General features: G+C 45.7%; 1 long non-coding RNA gene across 1 annotated transcript; it reads left to right on the plus strand.

Annotated features, from left to right (window-relative positions):
- Positions 1 to 12116: 12116 nt before the first annotated feature.
- Positions 12117 to 18464, plus strand: LOC135315804 (uncharacterized). The gene is made up of 4 exons (XR_010375294.1): positions 12117 to 12242; positions 13501 to 13605; positions 15772 to 15918; positions 17062 to 18464. It is a non-coding gene; the product is annotated as an uncharacterized LOC135315804 (long non-coding RNA).
- Positions 18465 to 23349: the final 4885 nt, after the last annotated feature.

Below are 23349 nucleotides of genomic sequence, written 5' to 3' on the forward strand. Positions count from 1 at the left end.
TATGTACTTACCTACATACCCAATAAAATGTGTCGGTTAAAGGAGTGACTGCCTTTATCTCAGTTGCTGATTGCTTAATTACCTTAGATTTATTGCTTCGGCTACGATCTTACAAAGCCTAAGATCTGGTGAAACCCGAAAGACTGAAAAGCAACTGGGAAACTGCATTCAACAGATGCTGAATCTTATCGCATCTTTAGAAGACCGATACAATTTAAACAGTTTGCTAGTTAAATAGTCTAAATATTTTTACTTCCCTATGCAGCCGGTCTCCTCATACCGTGGGAAAGGGAGGCTGCCTTTCACGAGGTGGTGGCAGGTAGATGCTTTGCACTAGCGGAATGGTGTCCAAGGACTTGGTTGACCCCCTGTTTTGGCTGTGCCTCCCCTGAGGGGCTGCAGCCAGTTCTGCGCTCTTGTGTTCAGTCTTCCCTTAATGCCTCTGTAACTGAAGGATTTGGAGTAACTGATGACCCCTCTGACCCCCAACATCTAGGAATAAGGGAAAATTTTCAAGGAGCAGTTATAAAGGACTTCTCAGAAGCGGTTAGCCACACGAAGAAACGCTTTGCACAAGCAGGGAGCACTGGAGGTCCATCTCCCCCCATGACAAATCGTAGCCCTTGGCTGTCACGGCGGGGAGTCCCCCTGCGCTCCCCGCCGCCCCCGGCGGGACTACAGCACCCAGAATCCACCGGGGCGCGGGGAGGTGGGCGCGCATGCGCGGTGGGGATACGGCAGGCGGGGCCGGGGCGCCGCCTCCTTAGCCCGTGCCGTTCCTTCTGTGGGAGGGCGGGAAAGTGGGCGATGTGGGGGGGAAGCACTCCGGAGAGGGCTGCGTGGAAGGGGCCTGGGGAGAGGCAGGCTGTCGGCCGAGGGAGCGTGGCTGGAGGGAGCGGGTGGGTTGCTGCGTGCGGGAGGCTTCAAGGAGCAGCAAGGGAGAGGGCAAAGCATCTCTTGCAGCTGTGTGGCGGTCACTGATGGGGAAGGCGAAACGTGAGCCGCCAACTCTGGCCCTCCTTTTGGCCTGCGCTGCCTGTTTCCATTCACAAATGATGTTTGTTTCCGTGGTCTTTGAAGAAGGAGTGCCATACCAAGTCATGCTTAAGGTTCGCCTAATGGCCTGCCTGTAAGAAAGGTGAGTGCAGAGTGATGCTTCCTCTGCGAGACCCTTCCAAGTCAAGCTTATCTGTGGTTTGATCACCTAAAGGTTGTGTCTGGAACTTTGTGTTCATGTGGTTGCAGCTGTGGTACTCTCTAATCTCAGGAGTGTAACTTATGTTACCGTTTATGTCACAGTTTTACAGTTTGTTTTTTTTAAATAGTATTTTTCTTGCAAATGCACGGATGTGATATTCTAGTAAACATCTTGCTTTCATTCTCTTGAGTTTGCTGTATCTGCAAACAATACTACCTACTGATTTCTCAGTTTTAATTAGGCTGAAAATGTCATCTTAGAACTCAACATATATAGGGGAAAGTGCCTCTAAAATGTGGAAGTTTTGCAGTAAAGCACCGTAGTTTGTTCCTCACATCTTACAGTGAGGTGTTTCAGACTGCTCAAAGTATAGTGCAGTCTCTCTTACTTAATTGACACGTCTCTCGGTGGGAAGAAAAAAGGCTTGCTTAAGCGTCATAGATGAAACACACTCAAGAAAAGGGCAGAAGTTGTAGATCATGCCCTGCAATAGTGTTTTCTGTCTGGCATTGCTGAAGCTTGCAGTTGTCTACTAGTGTATTTTTAATACCCAGATATATTTCAACATTGTACTTGGTGACTTCTGAGTCAGTACTCTCATTCTTTTATGTTTGTGTCAAGCAGAGTGAACTGGGAGATCAGTTTCATTGGGAATATAGAGCCTGTGTCATGGCATTGATTAGGTATTTAGAGAAAACATGCAAAAAGATCGCACTGACCAGTAGAAGTTAGGCAACAGGAAGTGACAGGTATGCATTCATTTTTCTAGCCTTTTTTTTTGGGAAGAAGCAAGATAGTTCTGATGTAGTCCTGTGTACGAAGGGACATCAGGCACTTAACAGCATTGGGAAGCCAACTAGAACGGGTGAAATGAAAGGTCTTGTACATTTGTGGGAGAAGTGGAAGGAGAACCACGAATGAAGTGCTTGCTGTCTGTATTTGAAAGCTTGTTTTTCGCTAGAGAGAACTTGCCACTCGTTGTTTGTACAGCTTTACCTCTGTTAGTTTTTTTCAATTAAATACATGTCCCAAGGTGTGAAAAGAAAGCTAGATCTTGCTCTCAGGTGTCTGGGGAATAAGATGTTTGTGTACTGGAGGGGGCAGTCTTTCCCCATTTTTTCCTTCAGGCAGCCCGGTGTTGAACGACTTCATTTTAGGTGACGGTTGATCCAGGAATTGAGCTATATTAACGTGGTTATTTGTTTAAATATGTATTTTGTCGGCCACATCAGGGTAATTGTGTTATGCAAAGTAAAAGATAGCAGCCTTGGGTCCCATTGCAGCTTCATTTCAATTGGAACTGATCAGCTGACAAGTCCTAAGTGAAACTGCATACCTGAAATTGCACGCACATGCCTTATCTGCCCAAAGGTAATGGTATATGCAAATTATTTGGGCTCCAGTGATCTGTGGGTGCTGAGAAGAAATAATTAACAGAGGAGACTTTTTAAACAGTTCAGGTAATTATGAGAATACTGGAGGCTAGTACTCCGTGAGGGTTTTGCATGGCAAGCCTGTCAAAGAGAGGCGGGAGTCACTCAGCTGGTTTTCTTGTGAGCCTTCTCTGATTACGACGACTGCCTGCGGGTCAAACAAGCAAGACAAAGCTTAAAACAAACAGCTCAAATAGAGCTGCACACAAATATGTGCATAGGCACGTGCACACCTGTGTGCACACACAGACGTCTTCCTCATAGCATGAGAATTTTGAAGGGCACGCTGATGTCAACAAGACTAGTGTGGTTAGTGGTGCAAGTCAACATCTTCCCACTTTGAACCCAGGATAAAGCTATAGCTAAAATGCTGACTACCACTGTTCAGCAAGTCTTGCTGCTGTTTTGGGCTGTGTAAAGACTTGGCCGCTTACTGACTACCTAATAAACGTGCTGTCGTTTTTCCACGTAACAAGAAACATCACCAGTTTAGTGTGGGAGGAAGGAAGATAAGCAGTGCCGTCGCTGGTAAATCTGCTGTAGGCCGAATGGTTGCTTTTGGGGACCTGCACTTCTTGTGGAGCTCATTTAACGTGGCTAGATGTAGACGACCATGCAAGGGTTGATACTGGGGAGGGCACATCTGAGGCAATGTGCTGTCCAACTTTGTTATGGCAAAAGATGTTAATTATTGGTATAGCTGCTCTCCTTCAGAGATCTTTTGAAGCTGAATGGTGTTTGCTGCCGATGGCACTGACAGACATCCGGCTATTTATCTGGCTTCATTAAATTGCCCTTTTCGTTTAGATCTCTGAGTTGCTGCAGAACTGTGCGTGGTTTAGACTTCTTGTATTTGCTGGCTTTTTGTCCTTGTTGCTTGCTATTAATTTGAATGCTTTTGTGTTGAAAGCAGCTAGTTTGCAGTTTTTTCTCCTTTTTCTTTTGAATATATAATCATAGGTGGTTTGTTTGTTTTTTTTCAGGGTGCCGTGGTTTTCGCAGTCTCCGTATTTGCTGAAACGAGGCAGTAAAGATGGCCCACAAAGCTGTATTTTGTGGTCAAACACATATCTAGTGAAGGTAGCAACGAAGGTTATGAAGGCTCTCTGGTAAAGTTTTCACATGAGAAGTGCTTGACTTGTTGGTTATATGGCAACATATATTTTTAGTCAGGCTGAGGTCTTTCAGATGGTTGCCTTTGAGATGTGTCTCTCGTTTCTATATGAGTGTAAACCACAGCAAGCAGTTATTTTGGATAGTCAGCATGAGTTAGTGGACATTTGCTTCATTTTAAGGCTCTTGGATGCATGCTTTTCTATGACCTTGTACATGCTGAGTTTGGGTCCAAGATGTTGCCTGACAAGCAGAAAGAGAGGCAGCCTGTTCTCCCCAGAGGTTCTGTCTATTTTGTTGCTTGGTCTGGGTGTCAGCTCTGCCCTACATGCAGTTTTCCTTTTTCCTTGTTGAAGCGCAGGCAATGATTTGGGGGAAACCGTGAAACAGCAAAGACAGGTTCAATCAATAATTTGCTGCTCAAGTTGCAGCTTTGGTGTTGTGCCTGTACTGTGGAGTGAAACTTCTCCCTAATTTACAGGTTGACTGTCAGGCTGGGAAATTAGATTCTGTGATCTCCAGAAATCTACTTTCTGAGGTGACCACATAGCTGGCAGAGAGATACTAGTACCATGGGCTTCTCTAGAGACTCGTGGGAGTTTTTCTTCACATATGCCCCTTTGGCATATCAAGAAATGCTTTGTGCTGTCTCCTGTGGCTTCGTTTGGTTAGTCATGTACACACTCAGGCAAAACTGGAAGCTGAGCAGGATGCGTGACACGGCTTTGGGCTGCTGCTGCTGGAGTGTGGTGGTGGTTGTTGTTTGTTGCACTATATTACATAGAATTGGTTTCCTCGGGGAAAGCCCCAATACTGCAGATAACTGTAATATAGTTCTTTGTTGCAGACATCCTCATGCTTTTGATGACAAAGCTATAGCGCCTTACTAAACACAAATAAGAGCTTTTGCTGTGTTGGAGTATTTTTGTAGAGGGCCACAGGAGCAGTTGTACAGATGTGCAAGTCCATCTCCAGCAACAAATCTTCCTTTGTTGACCTGCAGCTATGCCTTTTACCTTGATTTCTTTTTGCTGTGAAAGGACGTCTGATAGTGCTAGCCTCGACTGTCACACTTGTGGCGTGGAAAAAGGGAAGCTTACCCACAAGTTCATAGCTGATACAGTTCTGACACCGGTTGAAGCCACAGGATGTTTTTTTTTTTTTTTTTAACAAAATAGCTATTCTATCTGAGAATTCTCTATTCAGGTTCAGTAAGGAAATGATTAGCATCTAAGAATACTTTAAATATTTCTCCTCACCTTCTTACTTCAAGTCATATAATTCACTAGAGATCTAAACTAGCAGGATTTAAAAGTTTCCTGGTGAACAAGCCCATGAAAAAGTGTATATGCAATAGCAAAGGAAAGGTCACTTCTGAAATGGTACCTATTATCGCCTTCCAGGTTGCGTTGTGTGCAGTTGTTATTCCTGAAGGTAAGAAAACTTATTTAATTCTTAATAATTCCCTGGTAGCAGCATGCTTTAATGCTAAACTGGGATGGAAAATCTGGTTTGGTGTGGATGTGTTCTTAGAGGTTTATGCTGCTGGGTTTATTAGCTGCAGGATCAGGACAACATTTGAGTGTTGGGTTGAAACAAAATTATGCTCCCAAAGAGTTTTAGCTTGCCGCTGTAAGCTGACAGCTGCACTTGCTGTTGTAAGTAGCTTCTGCTTGAAATTAATTCCACTGGGAAATAAAAGACCTCAGCTAATGGAATTATGTCAGTATATTTGGAATACGAAAAAGCCAAGCAATTAAAAATAGAATATTAATTAAGCTTACAGCTTCCTCTTAAAGATTTAATATTTGAAGGAGTGCTGTAATAAACTCTAGCAAGATAATACTAATAAAACAAATGTAATTTGACAGCGCTGGCTTATTAGATATTAATAATTGAGTACGAGATGTGAGCTGTGTCTTCGTATTTACAAAGAATAAAAATGGCTGATACATTAGCTGTCAGGAATACTTTTCAACATGCATCAGGTTATGCCATTTGTGGCTTTATTTCGTCAAAAATCTCTCACAGGAGTTTAAAGAAATTTCTTACTTAAGCTTTATGAAACTGCTAAGGAGGAAGACCAGTACAAAACCATCTGCGCGTAAGCTCTAGTACTTGGACAAGCCAGGGTTTAGTGATAAGTTTGAGATCATACATTTCAGTAGCAAGATTTGGAAGTGAATCCCAATTTTCACTCTTAAATCTCAGCTTGCAGGTGATGTTCTCAAACCAGTCTCATCACCAGAGTTTCAGCCTGATAGCTGTAATTATGTTGAACTATTTGCTAATGACCTTTTCCTGTGCGTGCTGTGTTTTCAGCTTACAATGATGTGGTGACAATAGAGGGGAGAGCGTGCGACTATGTTGTTTTTGACCCTGAGTGTCCCCAGTTGGAGTACCCTTTTCGGATCAGCTGGCGCAAGGGAAATACATCCTCACAGCGCTGGATGCAGGGCAACACCAGGCATGGCCAGCGTGTTCGTGTCTTTCCTAATGGGACGTTGGGGCTCCGTGTGGTTGGGAAAGAAGATGCAGGATGGTACACAGCCATGGTGTGCAACAGCTCTCAGCATTGTCCCTACCAAAGAAAATTTCAGCTACGTGTGCATGGTGGGTGTAAATTCTCACTTTAAAGTCCTTTTCTTTCTGTCTTGGGTTGCCCAGATCAGATACTTGTTTATATTATGATGTGTGGATTATGTATTCACGGTTGACAGCTTCTGCCTTTGAGTTCATGTTATAATATGGATGAGAACAATTCTATGTTATAGTTTTAATTAAATGTTTATTACACTTGCAACTAGCATCTACACTTGTGCTACAAGTCTAAAAAAAAAAAAGTTACAGTTAGACTTTTAAACCCAACCATTCAAGCTTCTAAATGTGCTGAGCTCTTACTGAGCTTCCTTGTTCCATTATTGGGTGCTAATTCTAGAGTCCGTTTCAAATCTTGGTTTTTTTCTCTTTGTCCAGTGCTTGAATTTACCAGCTAGAAAAATTAGATCTTTATTTTGAAATGTGTTAACATAGCTATTGGGGTCAACCCAGTCCAGTGATGTTTACTGAAAGCTGTCTTAGCCTTCTTGAAGTCTGACCCACGGTGGAAAAATGTGGAGGTTTAGGGACCTACAAAGCGCTGATTAGGGCTCTCCTCCCTATTCTGAGCATCCTGGCCCTTGAGATGTTACAGTTCTTCAGGGCTACCATGGCACAGAAGATTAGACAGTTATGCATTGTTCTGCCTTCCTGCTTTCCTCACTCTTGATACCACCCTCTGCTTGTGGTTGCAGGGATGCCAGAGGGCCCACAAAAATAAATACTTGCTCTCTTTTCCCAATAACCCCCTGTCTTCCCTGTCAGCTTTCATTCTAGTTCCTGCATTTCCCAGCCAGGAGTAGAGGATGAGAATGAGTTCCTCCTCACGCTGCTCCCTTGATATTTTTGGTACCCAGCAAAGCACTCTGGCTGCCCAGCCCTTCTGATAGCCCTGAATGTTGAAGGCAATTTCATCTTTTGTACTTCAGTGACTTGAACTTGCCATCTCTTACTCAAGCCAGAGCAATGCAAGAACAGGGAATAGAAAATGGATTCTGACAACACTGCTGTTAGAGGTGACTCAGTTTTTGTGCCTTTTAGTTAATGCACTTCCTCTGTTTCCTGGAGATGGGAACCAGAGATATTTTTTTTCTTCTTGTCCACTGGATGGGTAGACAGACAAACAGAAGGTGTTTTAGTCTGTTTGAGTTGTGTCCTATCTTATTTTGAAATAGCTAGGCAACTGAACTATGTTATGGCAGGTGGTTTCAATGTAGCAGAATTCTTAGCTTGTCAGGGCAAAACAATCATTGTGCCCCTGTACTCAGCACTGGTGAGGCCGCACCTCGAGTACTGTGTTCAGTTTTGGGCCTCTCACTGTGAGAAGGACGTTGAGGTGCTGGAGCGTGTCCAGAGAAGGGCAATGAAGCTGGTGAAGGGTCTAGAGAACAAGTCTTATGAGGAACAGCTGAGGGAGCTGGGGTTGTTTAGCCTGGAGAAGAGGAGGCTGAGGGGAGACCTTATAGCTCTCTACAACTACCTGAAAGGAAGCTGTAAGCAAGGTGGGGGTCGGACTCTTCTCCCTAGTAACAAGCGATAGGACGAAAGGAAATGGCCTCAAGCTGCGCCAGGGGGAGTTTAGGTTGGATATTAGGAAAAACTTCACTGAAAGGGTTGTCAGGCATTGGAACAGGCTGCCCAGGGAGGTGGTGGAGTCTCCATCCCTGGAGATATTTAAAAGAAGGGTAGATGTGTGGTGCTTGAGGATATGGTTTAGTGGTGGACTTGGCAGTGATAGGATAGCGGTTGGACTCGATGATCTTAAGGGTCTTTTCCAACCTTAACGATTCTATGAATCTATGATTGCCTAGAAGCAGTTAGCTTTTTAGAAGCAAGTAGTTATTTGCATGGGAGTTATTTTCATTCAGGCTTTGAGACTATGTAATTTTATAACACAGACGTGCCAAATTCAGCTTATGACAAAAGGCATAGGGTTTGTTTCTACTTCTGAGACAGCAGCTATTACAAATGTCAGGATCCAGCTTTGTAGAGAAACTCTTGAAAGCCACTATTTGAGTTTTGGAAAGTATCAAAGACAATATTTTAGATGTGTCCCTGGGCATTCATTTATATGATGGATACTGATTCATAATACTTTCTTGATATGTCTTGTGACCTCCCAGTAGGATTCTCCATTCCTCAACCAAATCCAAATAAAATGCTTCCTCAGCATGACAAGGAAATGGACCTCCGAACTGTTCAGGGACTTAATTTGTTACCTGCTTTCCTCTTAAAAGCAAACTCTGGCTGCATGCAGGTTCCTAGTAGATATCTTGTAAGCCTGTGTGGGAATGCTTCCAAGGTAGTAAGAGATTTCAAAAAGCAAATATGCATGACGTCCTGTACATCCCTTAAGTAAATATGCATGTGCTGTCTTTCAATAGGGCACCTTGTCAGAGGGCTTGTAGGTGACTGTGTTACTTTTGACCTGAACTGCCTGGAATCAGCTGGAGGCATCCATGTCATCTGGAAGAAAGGCAACCAGCGAGTGGCCAAGATAAGACATACAGCAAATGCCCCTATGATCTACTGCGAAAGAGCCCATGTGTTCCCCAACGGCAGCTTGAGCCGTTGCCCTGCACAGTGGGGGGATGAGGGAGAGTATGTGGCAGAAGTATTTGATCAGGGTGGTGTGCATTTGCATCAGGAAACTTTTAACCTGGAACTGAACAGTAAGTCTGAGTGTGCTACGCACGTGTCATGATGTATTTTCAGTCGGTGCCCTTGCACTGTTTGCATGCCTTGTTTTGTCTTTGGCATCTTTTCCCAAATGGTGAAATATTCAGAGAAACATTCCCACATTTCTTGCCTTCCACCCTCTGGCTGTAGCTGTGTTGTAGGACATAAGTCTAGAAGTGTAGTTTGGCTGGGGGTGGCAGAGCAAGGAGATGTGCTCATTTGTATGGCAAATCCTGAACACAACACTTAGATGGTGTATGCTGCTCTGGCAGGTTTCCTTTTCCAGGGCCTGTGTTCACAAGGTTTCTGGCTTCTGAATTCCAACAAGGTGGTGAGCCAAGAATGGTCTATTTCCCCCTGGGTCAGGCCATGCTTATGGTTTACTTGCCATCACAGAGAAAAATAGAATTATAGGAAAACCTGGTAGAATGTGGAGTTGGGAGAGGGTCCTACCAGGGTTCAGACTCCTGTGGTTTGCCTAATGTTTGAATCCAACTCAGACTGCCCTTTGTAACAATAACCCAGGCTTCAATCCACCCTTGCCATTCTGGTGTCACGTAGTAGTGTGCATAGGTGGGACAGGGTCTCTGTATGTGCAGGGTAATGTCTGGAATGACTGCTTGGGGCAATCATGGGCCTGAGGGTCGTTCCCGTGTTGCTAAAGCACTTTTGTGGAAGTTAGTTTTGGGAAGTCCTGCTGAATTGCAAGCCTTCCCCGAAGTACAATGGTCTGCAAGAAGGCTTGGCTCTTGGGTGTGATGTAAAACCAAACCCTGAACAGAGAGGCATGAGCAGTTCCATGTCCAGTTTTTTGAAGGAGTGCTCTAGTTGCAAATTTGTGTGTGTCCTTCGTCAAGTTGCCTTTTCTCTTTTTAGCACACAGTGCCCTTCATTTTCCATCCTCATCTCTTGGGAGGAGGATAGGAGTGGAGGTGGTTTGAGGGTGCATGTGCAGTACAATTTCAAGCTGGCATAGAGAAATTTACTTGCAGGTACATGGTTAACTCCTGTGGTACCAGTGACTCTTTGCCCACGCAGACCCAGAGGTCTGAGGTGTGAGCTAATTGGTGCCCACCTACCCAAGAGGTTTTGCAGTTCACCTTAAGCTCTGTGCTTCTGCTGCAACATTCTGGGGTGGTACTTGACCACCACCCGAGGTATGTATGTGAGCCACAGTAAGAGCAGAGACTGTAATGGAGATAGAAAGTGTGAAAGAGGCTGCCCTCAATTTATGCGAGTCTTGTGCAGATGGCACCAATGAATGTTTTAAGGCTGGGTAGAGTCCCATTAACCTATAGCTTGCCCACCTTGTTGTAGTGAGGAAAATCTGTGTAAGCACATGGAATGGAAGAAACATTACTAAAATGGAAAAAAAAAGCCCTGTCTTATTACAAGTTAAAATATTAAAGCACTCTTATAATGAATCTCTCTGTATTGATTTCAGGCTGATGTTTCAAATAACTGTAGCAATGGAAGAACACTTCCAACTAACAACAGATACAAGAAATATTCCTGCTTGTGGTCCCTCTCTGTGGAATGTAAAATATCCCAGAAATGAGCAGATATGTTTTTTCTCTCCCCTCAGGAGTGGAAATATTTAAAGAAATCACAGAACTTGCTGGTGGATCCGTGTTCTTGAATCTAACAGGGACAAAGCTGAAACACTTCTTTCAGGTAGTCTGGAAAAAAGAAAACACAGAAATTGCTTGGACAAATGGTTCTTGTGTTTGGTATCATGAGGAATATGTTAACAGGTCTGAGGTCGTGTCTAATTACAGTCTTAGACTAGACAGGATTCAGGAACGTGACCACGGTAGATATTCTATAGAAGTGAATGACAGAGATGGGAGAACCGTATATGAAGGCATCACTAATGTAAAAGTTGGTGAGTATCACTTGAAAATGCTGGCTCTCAGTTAAGCAGAGGTTTGGCGTTTTTTTAATCCAGATTCAATACACAAAGCCAGATGGATTATGTAAGAGACTGCCCCAAATGCACTAGCAATTAGCTAATTAACAGATGGATGAAACAAAGACTAGCTAGGGTAAGCCTTGTTGGGTAAAGCTGGGTGTTTTTTTGCCAGTATGACTGCTCCAGCCAAAGACCTAGGCTGGCAGAAAGTGTTATTGTGTTTCTGGTTTGCTACTCCAATATATTTTGAAAAGAGCTGTGATGGACAAATGACTTTTACTGGCTTAAAAAAAAAAAAAAAAGCCATATCCTTTGTTCAGGTGATTGCTGGTTTAGATGTATCAGAACTTTCTGGTGAATTTGAGTTTATGACTATCCCCCAAATGGCAAAAAGATCCACTTTCACAAGGGTTACTGTGGTGGGAAACTGGGAAACTTCATTAAATGCTGCCTGTGATTCTAGCTTTGTTCTAAATTTCACAGTGTAAGAGGTATAACTAATGTAGTTATATTAGTCTTTTTACTGGGCAAGGGACACACAAGAGAGAGGAAAACAGTTATTGTAAAAAAAGAAATAATTCACATCTACTGCTTGCCTCTTCTCCTTCATTTAATGCCGAGAGACTCATGTGTTCATGGGCCAGCAGAGCTCTGGGCAGTGACACCTTAGCTTCCCAATGAAATGGCATGAGTGCTGCTTCAGTGCTGCATGTGCTTCCCTGGAACACAAGGCTGATGTACTGTTTGGACTTTTCTGTGGTACAGAAACCCAACCAGAGTGATACAGAGAGTGTTGCAAGTATACCTGAGTATTACACAGTGATACCCAAATGCCTAGCGTGTGAATATATCTCCCTAGCTATTCTTACCACACCTTACAGGTTTCTTCATTGGTGGTGTGAGGCAGAAAGAACAGCCAGTGAGCTAGGCTGTTGGCTGAGGTCTCTCCCAATGTCATGGGCTACAGGGTCCCATATATGCTTTGTGAAAAGAGTCTCTTTGGTTGTAAAATCCTTAGAGAAAATAAAGAAGGTAACCTTTAATTTTAGAAATCAGCTTTCTGACAATAATGTACTTACAGGCTGTTACAAAAATAATTAAGAACAATAAAGATAACATAGTAGAGCAGGATGAATGTACACTAAGTTTTTTTTTTACAACTGATTTTTCCTTGTAGAGCAAAAGGAGGCATTCAGAAGAGTTCTTGTTGATGTACTGTTCTATATTCTCATAGCATCAGTAGGAGTTGTATTTATTACTATCTTGGTTGCGCTGATATGGCATTTTCAGAAGCACAAAGGCAGGTCAGGTAAGATATCCTATTCAACATTTTCAGAATACAAACCCCCTATTTAAATAGCCATTTATGTGTAGATCCGGTTCTCTGCATTTCAGGGAATATCTGACAGTGCAGTTTCTACTGTGAGTTAGTTTAAGACTAACAGGCTACAGATTTACACTGCTGTCAGTGCTGCTGTTGCCACGTGGCTCTGCAGGGACTGACTGCCTGAGGGTTTCCCACATAGATGGAACCTGCCTGCTGCCAAGGTCCTGTGCTGGGAGTGTCTACATTGGTCCTGTGTGTCTACAGGGTGGACTTGTGGAAAGGCCTTAGGAGGTCCCAGCAGCTGCGATTTTCCTGTTGTTTTCACAGTCTGCTGACAGGTGGTTTTGTTATTTGGAGATGGGACATTGGCTCGTAAAAAAGGGCCTCGTATCTCTGTCTGGTGGGGCTCCTCTGGGTTTGGCCACTTTTGGGAGCACAGCGTTGGTGAGTGCTGGCAGTGGTGGGACACCCATGTTTACTCCTGAGTCAGGGACCCTAGCCCAAATGTGATGTGACCTCCCTGAGCCCAGACACCACGTCACCCATGGAGGTGTGCGGGTGAGCATTTGTTAATGGGGCTCAACCATGACAGTGTTGCGCAGTATGCGTGAAGCTGTGCTGCTGCTCAGGAGCTCCCCCTGAGCTCCGAGGCCTGTGTGAGGTTTCAGTACAAATTAATACAAATCTTCTGGTTTGTCAGCTTTAAATAGCTCACACCCAAATGAGGGCAAGATGGGAATGAGAATCACAGGTCCCTGTAGCAATGCATAAAGGTGAGAAGGTAATGGGTCTGTGTGGCTCAGAGGATGGAAGATGGTGGCCTTCTCTAACAAGAAGCCGTTATTGCCTGGAGGTGCTTTGCAGTTCAAATCCAAAGTTGGTCCAGCCCATAGCTAATGCAGACAAAAGGTTGTTTGGTAGAAAGGAGTGGGTAGTGATTTGAAAGGCTTTAAGCTAAACAGAGAGGACTGGGGGCAGGAAAGGTGAGAAGGAAAAGAGAATTGGGGGGAGGGTGCATGAGGAGACTAAAAAATACAAGATCAGTGGGTAGAATATTGTCCATGGTTCAGAGTGGTGAGATGCACTGAAATCAAAGCCATTATCTTTAGTGATGTGCTCCTGAGCCTGCCTTACTTCTGGTAAGGGATGAGCTATAGGGAATTGGGCAATATGGTGGGTATGAATTCTTCCAGCTCTTCCTGTGAATGTTTCAACTGTATTTGTCTGCTTTTTACTTCAGTTCAGATCCTGATACCAAGTATTCATCATGCAAGTTTGATCCTTGCAGATGAGGGAGACAATCCTGAGAAATGTGAAGAAGGGGATGAAAACAGTCCTCGTTCAGGTGAATATCCATTGCTGTGTGGCTTCCTGTCAATCACAGAGAGGGAGCCAAGAGTGTGATTTGGCCGAGTGTGGTTTAGTGAGGCCTGATTATCTTATTTAAACTGAATATTGTAATCAAGGGGGTCTCTTTCCAGCACGGAAATATCTCAAATTTGAAAGAACCAAATTACTCAAAGTACTGGCAGCTGCTGACAGCATTAATACCGGCGTAATCACATGTTATCTAGATCATCCTAGTCCAGTGCACGAGTATTCTGCAGTCTCAGGTCTTTCCTACCCTAGTCTAGTGGGCTCTGTCCTCTTCACCTGTGTGCAGAGACCAGCGGTTCCTTTTGGCTACTCACTGCCTGGGAATGGCTGGTGCTTTCCCTTCTTCCAGTTGCCCTACACATGTGTTAGGCATCACCCTTTCTGGGCAGAGAGGGTCGCTCAGACTGTGCAGAGCAGACAGTATCTCTTTGGTGTTAACTGCAGTGATCTTTCCTTCCATCTGTCTGTCCTTCTGTCCTCCCCCATGCTCTTTTGCCCTTTGTGATCCTTGCACAGTTCCTCATGATAGAGGACACCACCCCCCCCGCCCCGCCTTGGATACAAGGAGTGTTAGCGAGAATCTACGGTGTATTGTATATGTTTAGTTCGCATGAATCTAAGGGGTATTGTGTATGATTAAGTTAGTGTGAATATAGACCCTTTCCTTTTTGATTAAACGTTGTTAATAGGTAATCTAAGACTAGGGCTGAGATATCTTGGCCATCAGCTCACTCAATTAATGACAAACATTTCTTTTTAGAAGAAAAATGAGTGAGAGTTGCTAAGAGGAAATAGTTTGAAGTTGTTTCCTTGTAACAGGAGTTACATCGCCCCATCCATCAAGATCACCAAAGACCCCTGAAGAAAAGAAAGCATGCATGGAAGAAAGTGAGGCAGAGCCAAGAAGAATGACTCAGTGCCAATTATATAACTTAGGTAAATGAGAATGAATATGTATTAGATAGGTAGAATATGTATGGCCATTATTGTATAAATACGTTAAGGTAGCTGGCTTCGGTGTGCTTGATTTATGGAAAACCACTGAGCACCCAGGCTTGTGCAACCCTGAAATAAATTTGCAGTGTCGTTCCTGAGTGTGTGATTGTTGGCTCACTGCACGCTGGGCGGTGGATCCGCTTTTCGGGTAACACTCCCACCTGGTGGGAGGAGTTTCCATCCCAGCTCCGAGCTAGGCTATTGCACAGCGTTCGGCACGTGTCATTCATCGGCCTGGAGGTCCTGGCCCCTCAACACAGAGATGTGATCTGCAGGGAGCAAAGGGACCAGACCCTGCTCTCACCCCTACGGTGGGGGTGTGAGAAGTCCAGTGGCTTCTCTGTGGACAGAAGCGATTCCCGCATCTGAGTGCGGAGCACTGCAGCACTAGAGGTATTGTGTGTGCACTGGGTGGTTCAGGGAATAGATGTATCTTCTTGGGCTCCTTTCCTGCTCTGTTTTGTAGTTACAGGAAGTGATGGAGGATAGAGGTGGTGGGTGAAGTGGAGTGAAACTCGGATGCTGTACTTGAGAGGCATGGCAGAGACTTTGGTTTCAATTTACATTTTTTCCTGAGTTTTCAGCAAATATACAAATCTAATAATTTTAGAAATGTGGCTTCAGCTGTGAAACATAGACATTTCTGTTTGCTTTCTGCTTTAAACAAGGTGTTTCCTCATGGAGGATGTTACTCAGCCCAGATCCTTGTAATTGCTTATGGAGCATCTTGTGGCTAGTGCCTACCCTCGTGTGAGTCCCCAGACTGGCTACTTTCATGCCAGCACTGCACTCATCAACCAGTGCCTGAGAAACACATGTTGAACTACTACGGGGATACTTTGCAGAGGGAGTTGTAATGATGTTCAGGTGAAAATGCCATACCTGTAGGCACCGGTCACACACTGTCTGTGCTGGCCTATTTGCCAAAGGCATTTTGCCTGTCTGAACTCTGAACCTTGAGCCAGTGTCTTTTTTATACTATGAAAACCTCCATTCCTGTCCCAGAAGTAGCTTCAAAGGAGTGTCTAAAGGAAGGCAGTCAGAAGTCAGCCCAGGAACTGACCTCTGAACTCCATCTTTTTCTGTTGTCCACACTTTGATTTTTATTTTCAGTTAAATGTTTTTTTTCTCCTTTCAGAAAATGATGAAAATCCTGGTGTGCAGGGACTAGATGGTACAAACTCCACAGAGCAAAGGAGTAAAGATTTTGTGAGAAGCAACAAAAAGGCTATAAACCCTGCAGCAGCTGACAAGGTGCCACATTTTTCTGGTTCCACGTTTCAAGGTAATCAAAAGCAAGTAAACAAAGCAAAAACTGAACTAGAGTAAAATATCAAACAAGAGCTTTAAGAGAATTTCCTGTGGATGGGAAGCAAGACTCAGGCTGGGGACGTGGAAGGTCTCCTGCCCATGCAGGGTCGCTGTGCTCAGCACCTGGCCTGTGCTTAGTGCAGTGTGTTTGGCCAGTGCTCCCCCACGCTGTGGCCAGGGACTGCACTGCCAGTGGAGCTACCCAGGCCCTTTTCTACCTCTTGGCACACAGAGCTGCAGCAAGCCCTGTCCAAAACGCTTGGGTGGCTCTGCCCAGCATTACTGGCTGATGCCAGCGCAGGCAGGAGTGAGCTGTTGGCCAGAAGTCCTGCTCACACCCGCTGAACACGGAGGAGAGAGTGAGCAGTGAGGCCCTGGTGCCCCAAAGCACTTGGCTGTTCAGGTGGGAGTGTCCCCTGTTGTGCCCCTTCCTGTAAGGGGCACACCCTTTACATTAACACCCCATCTTTCCCTGGGGGCTTTGGGACAGGCCAGAGCTTGAGAGCTGTGAGCAGAGTCAGTGGTCTGCAGGGGCTGTGCCCCTCTGCCCATGGGGGTGGTGGGGGCTGAGGGGCATCCTGTGGGTGCGGGGTCTATGGGCAGGCTGGACTCAGCAGGCTGTATGCTGTGCCTGAGCCCTGCTGTAACCGCAAGCATCCACTCCTACTTTGTGCTAGAGGCAGGGAGGAGCTACTGCTACAAATGAAGTTGCTCTGAGTGCGAGCACCCACTGGTGCTGTTCTGCAGGCAAGTGCTCACCCAGGGGTCTGTCATCTCCCCCATGTCCTGTGGAAGGCCTGGCCAGAGGTATACCAGCCCTGTGTGCAAGCATCGAGGGAGTGAGTGCTGCACCATACAGCTCAGGGTGCTCCCATGCCTGCTGGCAGCTGGTCAGTGGCTTCTAGCTCGCCAGCTCCTTCGAGGGGCTGCCCTGGTGTCTCTCTTTCTGCCACGCTCCCCATCCTCCTAGCGGATGGGAAGCAGAGGTGGTCCTTTTGCACATATTCTTTGGCCAGCCTTCGCCAACTTCTGGCCGTGGGGTTTTCCTGTGTCTGTATCATCATCTTGTCTAGTCAGTGGCGTTAAAGAGATTTCTACTCATCTTTTTTCCTTCCAGGTGGAGGAAGGGGCGAGCTGTCCAGGCACGGAGGTATGACAGCTGTAAAGCCTCCTGCTTTGGTTAATGAAATGCGTGTTACCCCAAATGCTAAGAACACCACCCATCCAGAATTTGAGCACTCCATTCCCCCAGCGTTTGATGGCTGTGCTCCTGCAGAACTCAATTCTTGCAGTCCTCTAGGATCTGAGGGCTTGAAGGATGACTATGTTATTTTGTGTAACTCGGACTGTGTGACTTCAGGATCCATACGGTCCTGGAAATGCAGTGAAGGAGACATGCCTTCTCAGTACGCTTTGATGGACAGCAGCAAAAGGGGGCTCCCAGAAGACAAGTCTGGAGATTCAGTATGCAGTTCTTTCCATTCGATTTCCCAGGAAAGATATCCACAGTATTGGACTTGAGGTTTGGACTCTTCCCTTCTGTCTCAGCTGGCTTTGAGCTAACCTTGCATTTCTGCTGTTGCTCATACAGATCTGATTCTTTGCTTTGAAGAATCGGGTGGAAGCCTGGAGAGAAATTTCTCTGTGGATCAGTTTGTTTTCCAGAGCAGATGCCCTTCTCTTTTCTTTGCTGAAGGTCTTCCAGGAGAACCTGGGAGGAGTCCCTTGGAAAGCAGACCTAGTAATTAACACTGAGAAGCATTCAGTGCCCGCTTGTCTTTGCTTCCACTAAGAGGTGTCACTGAAAAGAGAAGGGCCTCAGGGATTTCTGGAGGCCAGATCAGGGCTCTGACCTCAGTCCCCATCAGCCCCCATGGCTGGTCCATGCACCTGACTGAATGGACAGGGGAGCAGGGCCAGCACCTGAACAGCTCAGTGGACATGACTTCACTCTTCATTTAACACATACAGTGTTAATAAAACCACAGTTTAACTTGGTAGATTTAAGCATGATTGTACTCCTGTTGTTTGCTTAGAGGAATGTGCCACTTAGGTGGAAGTCAGTATCAACTATCTTAGGAGATGGGAACTGCACCGAAGAATGTGCCGCAGCTTTTATTTAGGAACTGTTGTTTTAGAAGGAAAAAAAGGAAGAAAACGAACGTGGCTAGCAAATGGGCATAGCCATATATGTACTTGCGATTAACAAATAGCTTTGGTAATTAGATGATGTATTTTCTGCAATGCTCATGTTTAAAATTTATCTTAAATGGTGTGTAGTAATTTTAAGATGGCTTTATCTTAGTTACAACGTGCTGCTTGTATGTTTTCTGAAGTATCTCCTCTTCCAGAATGTTGAATAAAAAGTGGGTTTTTTTGGTTGTAGTTATTACTAAAAAGGTGTTCCTGAATGTAATCTGGTTTGCTCTTTAAGGGTATCTTAATACATGTTCTTTCTGTAGGTAAAATCTATGGCTTTGTATTCTAACCCTGCTGTAGGCAAAGACACATGGTTAGTGTCGCTTTAGAGGAAGCAGATGATTGTGATGACAATCCCACTTCCTGACTGCCCTTCTTCAGGGAGAAAAGCCCCAAACCCAACCCCTTTCTCACCTTGTTCTCACAGGGTTGTTCTTGCTTTGCTGTGGAGTCTACAGTCTGCCCACATTGTTCTCAACTTTTGATTCTCAAAACTGACCACAATTTCCTTGTAGAATTTTAAAGTAATCTGTCTTCGTAGCTCTTGCTTTTCCTACTGTGTTCAGAAAGGAAAGATATATTTTTCTGAAGGGGATCACCTGCTAGCTCACATTCAGACTTCTGATATTCTGTCTGAAGGCAAAAATTCAGGATTATCTTCCAGCCTATGGTGTGAGCTTATAAGTCTTCACAGTGTAAGAGCTCTTTGAATTCCTGTTGGGTATTTCCAGGAAAAAAAAATGAAAAAGCTGATTCTGCTGTTGATCTACAAGAGAATTCAGCAAGTGTAGATCTAGACTGACTGAGACACATTGTGATCTGCTTACCATGAGTGGGTATCTCCAGAAGTGTCAATCTTGTAGAGTGATGAAAAATTAAGAGCTGATGAGTACAAAGTGTCTGAAAACTGAGTGAGAAAGCTTCGATAGATTTGAGCATGGTTACTGAAAGTTGCAAATTGGAGGATGTCACGGAAAAGGAGTTTCCAAAACAGGCTGTGAGCTTGGAGTGCCTTCCTGTTTACAACAGCAAAGCTAAGTAATTATTGCCCATTCCTTGACTACTTCTTCAGATCAGTTTCATTTTGCAAAGTATTTAACTGTGGGAACTGTGCATGTCTGCTATACTAACTAGGTGACTTGGCATTGGAAAGGAAGGCTTACAGGTGTCTGTCAGTCAGAGGGTACAAGAAGAGTAAGTATACCACAGCTCTGAAGGGAAGAGTAAGTGACTAGATTTTAACGGTTGAAATTCCTCAACTTGCCACGTGTGTCCTTACTCTTTAAAATACTAGCCTTACATGTTTATCAGCAAGGTCTTCTATGTTCTGCGTTTGGAATTGACTTCTTTATACTATTAAGTCAAGACCAATTTGCAATTAGTTCAGCAAGAAACATGCCAGCTTCCTCAGGGTGTCAGGCCCGTCCTTCCTCTCACACCCAAGCGCCAGCACCACGACTAGAGCCACATGCGAGGCCACGCGGTGAGGGACAGCAAAGCCACCACGCCGGTGTCAGCCAGCGGTTACTCTCGGCAGCTGCCAGCACTGCCCGGTGAAGCCTGGCGCTGCGCCGCTGGCCCGGGCGAGGCGCTGCCGGGGCTCTGGGGGCCGGGGCCAGGTGTGAGGGGCTGCCAGGGGCTGGTGTGTGCCAGCGGCCAGCTGCAGCGGCTCTGCCATTCCTCTGGGGAGGGGCTTCTCTGCGTGGGCTTCGAGTGATGGTTTCTCTGCGTAGCAGGTTCCAGAAGCTTCAGCAGCCTCTGGCAGCTGCGTCCCGATTGGCTGGAGGAGATTGTTCCCTGCATCGTGACTGGTGGGTTCTGGAACATGGGTGGGGCTGCGGCACCTACCCCACATGCCCACGGTCCGTGGGGGTGGGGAGGGGATGAGGGCTGCAGTGGGGAGCCCCCGGGGAAGGTGGGGTACCAGGGGGTGCCAAAAGCGCCCTACAGCTCTATCAACCTCTGTGTGGAGCTCCTGAAACAGCATGAGGCCGTGGTGACCTGCAGGGCTGGGATCGTAGAGAGAGGGAGAAGCTCTAGTGACACAACCTGACAGGACCGAATACTTTTGGACACCATCCTTTCTGTAAGTAAGACTTAAAGTCCCTTTTGGTTGTTCCTGCTGATATAAGTGCTGATGGGAAGGAGCTGGTGGTCCACATCACAGATTACACTGGCCGGGGCAAGGTAGGGTAGGGCTCTGTGTGACTGGCTGGGGCAGGCTGGGGTAGGACTCTGACACCCAGAGCTCTAAAACCTTTCCCCCCGCTGGCCATCCAGAGGCCTACACCATCTTGCTCGGCTGCCAGCTGCAGACCTACCCAGCTTGCCCCGGCTGGCCAGCCAGAGCCCTAAACCCTTTCCACCACATGGTTAGCCAGAGCCCTACCCAATTTGGCCCAGCCGGTGTAGGGCTCTGGGTGGCTGGCCGGTGTAAGCTTATTTTTGGGTCTGGCTGTCCTTCTGGGGCAAACTGAGTATGGGTCTGGCTGGCTGGTTCGTATAAGTGGTTTAGGGCTCTGACTGGCTGGCTGGCTGGGGCAAGCGGTGTATCTGTGTGCCTGGCTGTTGGGGGAAGTAGGTAAAGGCTCGGTTTGGCCAGCTGTGGCAAGCAGTGCAGGGGACTCGCTGTCCGGGTGTTGTAAGGTGTGAATGGCTCTGGGTGGCAGACCAGGTCAAGCAGTGTGGGCATGTCTTGCTGGCTGTTCATGTGTCGGGGCAAGTTTTCTAGGTCTTTTGCTGGCTGGGTGGTGCAAGTGGTAGGTGGCTTTGCCCGGCTGGTTGGGATTGTGTAGACTCTGGCTGGTCATTTGGGGTAAGTGGTGTAGGTTTGTATCTTGTTGCTTGAGGCAAGTGGTAGGAGTCTATGTGGCTGGCTTGGGTCAGGTTTAGCGCTTTGTCTAGCTGGTGCTTGTGTGAGTGTGGTTCTCTGTTTCCAGCCCTGGGCTTAGTATTAATCTAGCTTGCCATTGTCAGAGGCTATGGGTGGCTAGTTTTCAAGCTTGCATCTGTCTGGTGGGTGACGATCATATTTCTGCAGGCTAGTTGACAGGGAGATGCTCTTGCTGGCCAGCAGAGGAGTGTGTGGCTCTGTCTGTCTGTTTGTGAGGGCATGTTTTTGGTTTTTTGACTGGCCAGGGAGAGACTGTTTTGCTGGCTGGTTGCAGGGAACATGGCTGCTGTCCAGGCACAGGTGGTCTCTATGTCTGGCCTTAGTTGAGGTGCTCTGGCTGCCTGGCTGGTGGGAGATGCTTTTGCCTTTGTGATTAAAGGTGTCATTGCTCAGCTTAGTGTTCCAGATAACAATCATGTGAAGGAAGGTTAGTGGGTTGCCCTAAGTAAAAGAATAATAAGCAATAATTTGTGTTTGGTAATCGAATGGGAACATTGGGACCTCAGGAGGTCTTGTATTAACAGCCAGGTGGCAGAGGCAGCACAATACTGGATGTCTGAGTATACTTCAGGGGTCCTGAACATGATGTGAGAGGGGAGGAGTGTGTCTGTGTGTTATTGGATGATTATGCTTAACCTTTCGTTTCAAATAAACTCCTTGAAAATCCCTTTGGATACCTTTCTTCTCTTATGGAGAAGGGGTTTCATGATCATGAAATAAATCTTTCTACCCTTGTGTCCCTTTTTTCCTCGGCCAGCAAACATCCCAGATCACTTTTGCAACAGAATTTGTAGCCCAGATAGGACCCTTCATGCACTGGTCAACTCTGGCACCTATTGAGCATCTGAGCTGCAGACTGTGTGAGCTCATCTATTTCTGTCTGTTTCAGGGAGTATGCTGGGACCAACCAGAAAGAGGTGAGGTGGTGGTGAGTTGCATTTCTGTAATTCTTCATAATTCCTTTAATTTGGTAACGGGTCAAGGGGTAGTGAAAGGTACTTCGTTGTCAGAAATCTGGAATAACTGAAGCAAAATTGCTGGGTCCCCATGGGTTGTCAAGGAAAAGGGCTGTGGAATTGTGTCAAGATACCTGGCTGACTATGACTGCTTTTGGGGTCTGGAGGCCAGAAGTGGCTATCAGCGGGCAGTTTTAACTTTGTCTGAAGTTCTTGAAGCTAATATTGGAAGACCATTTCCCAGCTCAAATCAATTATTGGTACGTTTGGGATAATTGGCAACATGATAAATCTAATAAGATAAATAATAAGAACAAAACCAAGGCATCTCTTTAGTCGCTGCTGTTTGTGTGAGCTCAGACAGCTGCTATAGATATCTCTCTATCTCCTTTGCCTCCTATTGACTCTATCACTCGTGTTTCCCCTTTGCACCTCCTGCTTTCCCTTCAACAGCTTTGCAAGCGCTGCTGAAGGAGGTGGTTATTCCTCCTCCTGCAACAGGGGCAGCTGCAATCATAACAAGAGTACGAGTGCCATTTGGCCCAGCAGATCTGGTGGTGTGGCAGCAGCAAACACCCTGACTCCAGGAAGATCTGGAAAAGGTTCAGCAAATGATTAGGGGAATTTTTAGAGCATATGGCACTGCTTGGTCTGATGTTTGTTGGTTACTGGAAACTGTATTTACTCCTGAAGTGTGAGTGTTGATTTTGCAGAAAAATAGAGAATGCTGCTCCAGATGGTAGGACTGTGTGGCCAGACACAGAGCCAGACAGGAATTATCAGGATCCAAGGCAGGATTAGATGCATTAAGATTATATCGAAAAGGGTTAGAAGAACAGTGAATTGGACAAAGACAAAAGAATGCTGACAAGGCATTAACTAGGCAGGGGAAACCATTTTGAATGTGTGTGGGAGCTGACCCTGAAGCCCTGCAAAATGTGTCTTTGCTTGTCTCCTTATTTGTAGATCAAGCAGCCCCAGATATTAAGAAGTATTTTAACCAGCATTCTCTGGGTTGGCAAGGGAAGCTGACAGGGGAGATAGTAAGTATTGCAATATTTGTGTATAATGGAAGGTATGAGGCTAAGGCTAGGCAGAAGGGAAAACAGCAGGAAGAGAAGGCTGACTTGTTAGCAGCTGCTTTGCAAGGTAGGAATTTTAAAGGGCAAAGAGGTAATAATAATGGAAATAAGCGAAATAGAAATTTAAATCAGACAAGACCAAAGGATTACTGCAATAAAACCAAGATATTGGAAAGACAATGCCCTGTGATCCCAAGAAGGGGGACTATGACAGCAACCAAGGGGAAACCAAATCAGTTGGGAGCTGAACAAAAGCGATGAACAGTGATGGTTAC

This window comes from Phalacrocorax carbo, chromosome 1, assembly GCF_963921805.1.
Source record: "Phalacrocorax carbo chromosome 1, bPhaCar2.1, whole genome shotgun sequence".
In the NCBI taxonomy this organism is placed as follows: Eukaryota; Metazoa; Chordata; class Aves; order Suliformes; family Phalacrocoracidae; genus Phalacrocorax; species Phalacrocorax carbo.